Source organism: Bubalus kerabau, unplaced genomic scaffold (assembly GCF_029407905.1).
Source record: "Bubalus kerabau isolate K-KA32 ecotype Philippines breed swamp buffalo unplaced genomic scaffold, PCC_UOA_SB_1v2 scaffold_26, whole genome shotgun sequence".
In the NCBI taxonomy this organism is placed as follows: Eukaryota; Metazoa; Chordata; class Mammalia; order Artiodactyla; family Bovidae; genus Bubalus; species Bubalus kerabau.
This window is the reverse complement of record NW_026577880.1, coordinates 3,939,264-3,948,756: the sequence shown is the minus strand read 5'-3', so window position 1 is coordinate 3,948,756 and position 9,493 is coordinate 3,939,264. Positions and strand designations below refer to the sequence as shown.

At 51.8% G+C, this 9,493-nt stretch overlaps 1 long non-coding RNA gene across 1 annotated transcript; it reads left to right on the top strand.

The window, feature by feature from the left end:
• Positions 1-1,498: 1,498 nt before the first annotated feature.
• On the top strand, positions 1,499-9,268 carry LOC129640702 (uncharacterized). The gene is made up of 4 exons (XR_008708915.1): positions 1,499-1,635; positions 7,890-7,973; positions 8,166-8,251; positions 9,038-9,268. It is a non-coding gene; the product is annotated as an uncharacterized LOC129640702 (long non-coding RNA).
• Positions 9,269-9,493: the final 225 nt, after the last annotated feature.

Genomic DNA, 9,493 nt, shown 5'->3' with positions numbered 1-9,493 from the left:
GTGCCTTGATCCACAGGATTGCCTTCGAGTTGGGTTCTGCCATCGGGTTCTTATCAAGAGCGGACCAGGGAATCGGGGTCTTTTGGCATGTCGCACCACCCATGAGGCTATGTCTCGAATTTCCTCGTGAGACTGGCCTCATCTTGATGTGCGCCAGGAAGGTCGGGAACGCCTTCCAGACAAAGCAGGGGAATCGAACCTCCTGTCGCGATCAAGAGGGGAGAAGAGTCTCAGATGAAGTGGTGCCGGGAACCTCGGTGTTCTCCTCAAGTGAGACTGGTATGTCGGGGAACTTTTGGGGTCGCATCAAGGGTTCCAAGTAACTTTTCGCTCTTCAATACGGAACGTGGGACTTCTCTTGAGACGCTGTAGCGGGCAAGGGCCTCATCTTTCGATGATGGGGGAACCACGTGGTTTTTCTTGAGTTGTGGCGGGTTTCTCGAGTTACGACGGGGAATTCAGGCTTCCTCTTCAACTGGCCCAGGGAAGTCCAGTTTTCATTCGAATTGCGAGTTAGAACTGGGGATTGCTCTCGAGACACTGCAGGGCCAAATAGACCTCATCTAGGCTTGTGTCCAGGACCTAATGTTCCTCTGCTGGGGCGACAGCGATCTCGGCATTGCATTCTCGACTCACCCTGGGAATCAGGCCTCGTCTCGAGGGGAAGCCAAGGACACCGCTCTCCTCTCGAGTCGCGACGGGTATATCTTGGAGCTCACTGTGTGGCCTAAAATGAGTCAAGCCTCCTGTGGAGTTTGGAGAGAGGACTCAGGATTGCTCTCCAGGCCATACAGCAAAAGAAGGCCCTCATCTCGTGAGGACTGGGGCGTCTCGTGGGTATTCTCGAGCTGCGGCTCCAGTGTGGTGTTGCTCACGAGGTATAATGGGGAGCTCAGGGAGCCTCTCCTGTGGCGCCAGGGAAGTCAGGTTTCTACGCGCGTGGCTAGGGGGAGCGCGTCATTGCTCTCGAGTCATGGTAGGGGAATCGCACCTCAAGACGCGTTGAAGAAGGACTCTCGAGGTCTTTTACGGGTTGGGGCAGGAAACCCTTGGTTCCCTCGACTTGTGCCGGTGATCTCAGGAAGGTCTAAGGGTGCCTCTGAGAAGTCAGGGATACTGTGCAGTTGGGAGGGGCCTCTCGGGACTCCACTGGGTTCGGTGCAATGGAAGAGGGCCTCATCTCAAGTGGAGGCCGGAAACTCATGTTTCCTCTCCTGACTTCCCCTGGGCCAGATCTGACTCGGATCACAGTTTCGCTGCAGAGTTCGAACAGGAGAGTCAGGCCTCCTCTTGTGTGGAGGAATGGAACTCTGCTTGCCTCTCCAGTTGTTCACGGGGTGACAGGTCACTTCTCGAGCTGTGTGTGGTACCTGAGGGTTTCTCCGGACGATACCCAGGGGTGTCAGTGCCCCTAAGTGTTGTGCCTTCATCAAAAGGGTTATCTTCAAAGAGGTGTCCGGGCATCAGGATCTTATCAAGAGCGGACCGGGAAATTGGGGTCGTTCGGCATGTGGCAGCACCCACGTGGCTCATCTCGAATTTCCTCGTGAGACCAGCATCATCCTGAGGTGCGCCGGGAAGGCCGGGAACACCTTCCACACAAAGAAGGGGAATCGACTCTCCTGTCATGATCAGGTGGGGAGATGGGGCTCAGATGAAGTGGGGCCGGGACTCTAGGTGTTCCACTCGAGGGAACCCGGCATTTCAGGGAACTTTAGGGGTCGCAACAAGGGAGCCAAGTACCGTTTCCCACTTCAGGACGGAACATGTGACTTCCCTGGGGACGCTGTAGCGGGCAAGGGCCTCATTCTGTGAAGACGTTGGAACCACGTCGTTTTTCTCGAGTTGAGTCTGGATTCTCGAAAACGACGGGGATTTCAGGCTTCCTCTTGGGTTGGCCCTGGGAAGCCCAATCTTCCCCTGGAGTTGCGAGGGAAAGCTGGGGGTTCTGCTCGAGTCATTACAGGGCCAAAGAGACCTCATCGAGGCGTGTGTCCAGGACCTAATATTCCTCTCAAGGGAAGACAGGGATCTCGGGTTTGCATTCCAGACTCCCCCGGGGAGTCAGGCCTCGCCTCGAGGGGAAGCAGAGGACTCCGCTTTCCTCTCAAGTCGCGACACGGATCTCTTGGAGCCCAATGAGTGGACTCAAGGGTGTCGAGCCTCCTCTTCAGTTTGGAGAGAGGACTCGGGATTGCTCTCCAGGCCAGGCAGGAAAAGAAGGCCCTCATCTAGCGATGACGGGGGCGTCTCATGTGTTTCCTCAGGCTGCGGCGCCCATGGGGGTTTTCTCACGAGGCACGACGAGGACCTCAGGGAGCCTCTCGTGCGGTGCCAGGGAACTCATGTCTCCATGCGCATGGCAAGGGGGAGCTGGTCATCACTCTCGAGTCATGGGAAGTGACTAGGGCCTCAAGACGCGTTGAAGAAGGACTCTCGAGGTCTTTCTCGGGTGGCGCCGGGAAACCCTCGTTTCCCTCGACTTCTGCAGGGGACTATAGGGAACTTCCCATGGTGACTCTGAGAGGTGAGGGATGCTGTGGAGTTGGCAGGGCCTCTCGGGACTCTGCTGGGTTCGGCGCAATGGAAGAGGGCCTCATCTCGAGGGGAGGCAGGAACCTCAGGCTTCCTCTCCGATTCTGACTCCGACTGCACGGTCCCTGCAGTGTTGGGACAGGAGAGTCATGCCTCGTCTTGTCTGAGGAATGGAATTCTGGTTGCCTCTCGAGTTGTTCCGGGAGTCTCAGGCCCCTTGTCGAGCTGTGTGTAGACCCTGCGGGTTTTTCCGGATGATGCACGGGGGTGTCAGTGCCCCTTCGTGTTGTGCCTTCACTCACAGGGTTGCCTTCGAAGAGGTGTCCGGGCATCGGGTTCTTATCAAGAGCGGACCGGATAATCGGGGTCGTTCGGCACGTGGCACCTCACACATGGCTAGTCTCGAATTTCCTCCTGAGACCGGCCTCATCCTGAGGTGCACCAGGAAGGCCGGGAACCCCTTCCAGAGAAAGCAGGGGAATCGACTCTCCTGTCGCGATCAGGAGGGGAGAAGGGGCTCAGATGAAGTGGTGCCGGGACCCTCGGTGTTCCCCTCGAGGCACCCAGCGTGTCGGCGAACTTTTGCGGTCTCATCAAGGGTGTCAAGTACCGTTTCACACTTAAGGACGGAACATGGGACTTCCCTGGAGACGCCGGGAATTTCGGTCTTCCCCTGGAGTGAGACCGGTATGTTGGGGAACTTTGGGGTCGCATCAAGGGTGCCAAGTAGCATTTCGAACTTTAAGATGGAACGTGGGACTTCTCTTGAGACTCTAGCTGGCAAGGGCCCCATATTGCAATGAAGGGGGAACCACATGGTTTTTAAGACTTGAGGCTGAATTCTCGAATTACGATGGGAAATTCAGACTTCCTCTTGTGTTGACCGTGGGAAGACCAATCTTCCATTCAAATTGTGAGGGAGAGATGGAGGTTGCTCTCGAGTCACTGTAGGGCAAAATAGACCTCATCTAGGCTTGTGTCTAGGACATAATATTCCACTCCAGGGGCGACAGGGATCTCGGGGTTGCATTCCAAACTCACCCGGGGAGTCAGGCCTCGTCTCGAGGGAAGCAAAGGACTCCGCTCTCCTCTCGAGTCGCACCGGGTATTTCTTGGACCCAACTGAGTGGCCTAAAGGGAGTCAATCCTCCTGTGAAGTTTGGAGAGAGGACCAGGGATTGCTCTCCAGGTCAGGCAGGAAAAGAAGGCCCCCATCTCTCCTTGACGGGGGCATCTTGTGGTTTTTCTCGAACTGCGGCGCCAGTGTGGGTTTTCTCACGAGGTACGATGGGGTACTCAGGGAGCCTCTTGTGTGGTACTAGGGAAGTAAGTTTTCCTGCTTGTGGCAAGGGGAGCGCGTCCTTGCTCTGGAGTCATGGTAGGGGAATCGGGCATCAAGAGACGTTGAAAAAGGACTCTCCAAGTCTTTCTCGGGTTACTTCAGGAAACTCTGGGTTCCCTCGACTTGTGCCAGTGACCTCAGGTAGCTTCTCAGGGAGCCTCTGAGAATTCAGGGATACTGTGGTGTTGGGAGGGGCCTCTCGGGACACCACTGAGTTTGGTTCAATGGAAGAGGGCCTCTTCTCTAGTTGAGGCAGGAACCTCAGGGTTCCTCTCCATTTCTGACTCCGATCGCAGGGTCCCTGAAGAGTTGGGCCAGGAGGGTAAGGCCTCGTCTTGTGTGAAGGAATGCAACTTCACTTGCCTCTCGAGTTGTTCACGGGGTGACAGTCCACATTTGGAGTTGTGAGTGGAATCGGCGGGTTTTTCCAGACGATGCATGGGGATGTCAGTGTCCCTTCGTGTTGTGCCTTCATCCACAGGGTTGCCTTCGAAGAGATGTCCGGGTGTCAGGTTCTTATCTAGAGTGGACCGGGAATTCGGGATCTTTCAGCATGTGGCACCAACCATGAGGCTACTTTTCGAATTTCCTCATGAGACCGGCCTCATCCAGAGGTTCGCGGGGAACGTCGGGAACCCCTTGCAGACAAAGCATGGGAGTCGACCCTCCTGTTGCGATCAGGAGGGGTGAAGGGGCTCACAGGAAGTGGTGCCGTGAACTTTGGTGTTTCCCTCGAGTGAGACCGGTATGTCAGGGAACTTTGGGGGTCGCATCAAGGGTGACAAGTACCGTTTTGTACTTCAGGATGGAACGTGGGACTTCTCTTGATACGCTGTAGCGGCCAAGGGCCTCATCTTGCGATGACGGGGGAGCCACGTGGTTTTTCTCGAGTTGCGGTGGGATTCTCGAGTTACGACGGGGATTTCAGGCTTCCTCTTGTGTTGGGCCAGGGAAGTCCAATCATCCATTCGAGTTGCGAGGGAGAGCTGGGGGTTGCGCTCGAGTCACTGCAGGGCAAAGGAGACCTCATCTAGGCTTGTGTCCAGGACCTAATGTTCCTCTCCAAGGGCCACAGGGATCTCAGGTTTGCATTCCAGACTCACCCAGGGAGTCAGGCCTCGTGTCGAAGGGAAGCAAAGGACTCCGCTCTCCTTTCGAGTCGCGACGGGCACCTCTTGGAGCCCACTTTGTGGCCTAAAGGGAGTCAAGCCTCCTGTGAAGTTTGGAGAGAGGACTTGGGACTGCTCTCCAGGCCATGCAGGAAAAGATGGCCCTCATCTCGCGATGACGGAGGGGTCTTGTGGGTTTTCTCGAGCTGCGGCGCCAGTGTGGGGTTTCACACGAGGTACGTCAGGGAGCTCAGGGAGCCTCTCATGTGGCGCCAGGGAAGTCAGGTCTCCATGTGCGTGGCGAGGGGGAGCGCGTTATTGCTCTCGAGCCATGGTAGGGGAATCTGACCTCAAGACGCATTGAAGAAGGACTCTCGAGGTCTTTCTTCGGTTGTGGCAGGAAACCCTTATTTCCCTCGACGTTTGCCGGTGGCCTCAAGGAGCTTCTCAGAATGCCTATGAGAAGTCAGGGATACTGTGGAGATGGGAGTGGCCTCTCGGGACTCCACTGGGTTTGTTTTAATGGAAGAGGGCCTCATCTCGGGTTGAGGCAGGAACCTCAGGTTTCCTCTCCATTTCTGACTCAGATCGAAGCGTGCCTGCAGAGTTGGGATTGGATACTCAGGCCTCGTCTTGTCTGAGGAAGGGAACTCCGCTTTCCTCTCTCATTGTTTAAGGGGTGACAGGCCAGTTGTGGAGCTGTATGTGGATCCTGCGGGGTTTTCCGGACGATGAACAGGGTTGCCAGTGCCCCCTCGTGTAGTGCCTTCATCCACAGGGTTGCCTTAGAAGAGGTGTCCGGGCATCGGGTTCTTATCAAGAGCAAGACCGAGAAATCGGGGTCTTTTGGCACGTGGCACCAACACGAGGCTACGTCTCGAATTTCTTCGTGAGACTGGCCTCATCCTGAGGTACGCCATGAAGGTCGGGAACCCCTTCTAGACAAAGCAGGGGAATCGACCTTCCTGCCGTGATCAGGAGCGGAGAAGGGGCTCAAATGAAGTGGTGCCAGGAACTTCGGTGTTCCCTTGGAGTGAGACCGGTATATTGGGGAACTTTTGGGGTCGCATCAAGGGTGCCAAGTAGCATTTCGAACTTTATGACGAAACATGGGACTTCTCTTGAGACTCTGTAGCGGGCAAAGGCCTCATATTGCGATGAATGGGGAACCACGTGGTTTTTAAGAGTTGCGGCGGGATTCTCGAGTTACAACGGGAAATTCAGACTTCCTCTTGTGTTTGCCCAGTGAAGACCAATCTTCCATTCGAATTGCGAGGGAGAGATGGGTGTTGCTCTCGAGTCACTGTAGTGCAAAATAGACCTCATCTAGGCTTTTGTCCAGGACATAATGTTCCTCTCCAGGGGCAACAGGGATCTCGGGGTTGCATTCCAGACTCACCCGAGGTAAGGCCTCATCTCGAGGGGAAACAAAGTACTCTGCTCTCCTCTCAAGTCGCGACAGGTATCTCTTGGAGCCCATTGAGTGGCCTAAAGGGAGTAAAGCCTCCTGTGAAGTTTGGAGAAAGGACCAGGGATTTCTCTCCAGGTCAGGCAGGAAAAGAAGTCCCCAATCTCGCGATGACGGTGGCATCTCGTGGGTTTTCCCGAGCTGCGGCGCCAGTGTGGGGTTTCTCACGAGGTATGACGGGGAGCTCAGGGAGCCTCTCATGTGGCGCCAGTGAAGTCAGGTGTCCATGCGCATGGCGAGGGGGAGCGTGTCATTGCTCTCGAGTCATGGTAGGGGAATCCGGCCTCAAGACGCGTTGAAGACGGACTCTTGAGGTCTTTCTCGGGTTGCGGCAGGAGACCCTGTGTTCCCTCGACTTGTGCCGGTGACCTCAGGGAGTTGCTCAGGGTGCCTCTGAGAAGACACTGATACAGTGGTGTTGGGAGGGGCCTCTCGGGACTCCACTGCGTTTGGTGCAATGGAAGATTGCCGGGAGCCAGCGAGAGACATTCCACTCGTGACAAATGTCATGAGGAAAGAGTCTCGGCATACGCAAAGGCGGGATCGAGCCTCCGGGAGTTCCCCCGTATATTCTTGAGCATCTACCCCCAAAAACCAAAGTCTGCCTTTTTTATGGCTTTGTTCTCTCACCTCTGACATTACTGGGGATGTCCCCTACCACCATCTCACTCTCTCTGTCAAAGAGCTAACTTACAGCTCCAACTAATAATGTTCCTGGGCAATTAGTAGTGTTTAAATCCAAACCCCTCAGATGGTTTTCTAACTCGCCTGACAAGTTTACCCGGTCTCCTACAGCTATGCATACGATTGTGTACAGTCTCCCAGCCTCGAGACACACGGGAAGTTTAAGATATTCAAATAGCTTAGAGCCTCTCAGAGAGTTAGAAACTGTCAGAATAAAACTAGTAAAAGATTTCATTGATGAACCAATCCTTTTTGCCAAGTTTCCACATCCCCTGAATTGTATCCTTGAATGTGTGTTAATTAATATAGTTGGTATGTAGAAAAAATAAGTACTGGCCTTGATGTTAGTAACTTTAGACCCTTAAGGTAATAAATTATTTTCTTTGTTGTAAACCCATTACACATCCTCCCTATAGGAATGCAATTTTATCTTCGAAAGATTGCGCCAAACCTTAAACAATTACTCTTAGAGAAAATAACTCTTATGGTTGATAAGTCTTTGTCAAGAGTCATAAAATGTTAATAGGTCTTCTGGCCAGAAGATGATGTAAATCATCTAAACCATTTTAATACGATAAATCTGCAGAAAAGAAACCCTGGTTTTTGATAAGGATTAAAGACTGCTGACTTTGCATCCCCTATTATCCTCTATGTGTAACTTAGGGTATTAAAACCTGTGTTGAAAATAAAGTTACGGGCCTTGCTCGCCAACGCTTGGTCTCCCCATGTCATTATTCCCCTCAATTTTCAGATGAGTGTCCATCTGGAGCGCGGATATCCTCTGCGACCATTTATTTGCCTGGGCTTCGAAGACCTACTCGATAAGGTGTCTAAGGTGGGGCAACTTCCTCTATTCTAGAGGGCACTTGCAGCCTCCATGGTCAGAGCTAACCTGGTGTCATGGGTTATATTGATTTTCCGCATAAACCAAGCTACTCAGCTGCTTTTCTCCACTGAATTTTCCTACTGAGCTATCCTCATTCTATTACTCTGTATATCTTTGATGAATAAATAAATATATAAATAGGTCGCCTACTCCATCTTCCCTTCAAATACCCTGGATCAGCTGGGGCTGGACCTCTGCAGGTGGCGCCCGAGACAGGCATTTCGAAGGTAAATCCCCAACCCCATTCCCCCAGTGTTCAGTTTTGGGGACAGATAGGATCCCACTTAGGGGGCTGCAGATCCCCCTGTAGAATAGACAGGGCGAGAGGAGTGGGAAGTGTTGAAGAGTTAGAGAGAAAAAACGGTTTCTAAAAAGGCTGACAAAAAGGGCCTAATCTTTAGATAGCTAAAAGCAAAATCTTTTACTATCCTTAAGTTTCTGACATGGGCAACACTGAATCAAATGAAAGACAGCTCTTTATAGGAGTAATTTTACAGTTATTAAGTAAAAGAAGAATCAAGGTTAAAACATCTTCCATTCAATCATTTTTTACATTTGTACAAGACCACTGCCCTTGGTTTCTACAACAAGGCACTGTTAACCTCGATATCTTGAAAAAACTAGGAAAACAGCTAAGAGCTTATTGTGCTCAGCAAGGTTTGGAAAAAATCCCTACTTACACCTTTCCTCTGTGGAATATGACTAGAGATGTTTTAGATCCAGCTCATGAATTTGAAAAGGTACCTGTTAAAGTGGAAAGTAAAGTTGGAAAAGTACCTGTTAAACAAAAAAGCAAATCTGAAAAGGTACCTGTTATAAAGAAAAGTGAAAATGAAGAGGCTATACCTAGCTATCGACAGCTAAATGAATGGCTAGCCGCTATGACTGCCAATGAGCATGTAAAAGATAGGGATGAAAAGAAAGATCAGCTCTCCCCTCAATTTGAAAAAGGTTTAGAGGAAACAGCAGCTCGATGCCATTCTGATGAGGATTGTTTTTTTTTTTTTTTTTAGCTAAAGATGCTCCTAAAAGTTTAAGAAAACATCCCTAATCAGACCATCCGCTCCTAGGAGGTTGAGGGAAACATCCCCGATCAGACAGTTCGTAAGATTTAGTTACCAAACAGTTAAAGGATCTCCGGAACAGAAGAGGAAAACTTCGGGACGCTCCCATCCCCCTATGCCTCCTCCTCCATGTCGGGGTAAAGGGCCACCGCTAGGAGTTTCCCGGAGAAGGATTTTCTCTAGTCCCAAGGATGAACTCGATCCTCACCTTGAGGCTTCTTTTCTAGTCCCCTCTGCAGTTTAGCCAGGGTAAAGAGGTTACAAAATAAATAAAAATATTCTCTAAAATTAAAAAAAAATTAAAAATGGATTTCTCTGCATCTAAGAATAGACAAATATTTATTGACTGTGGAATATGATTAGAAATGTCCTGGACCTCCGTCACGAGGCTGTTAAATAGCCTAT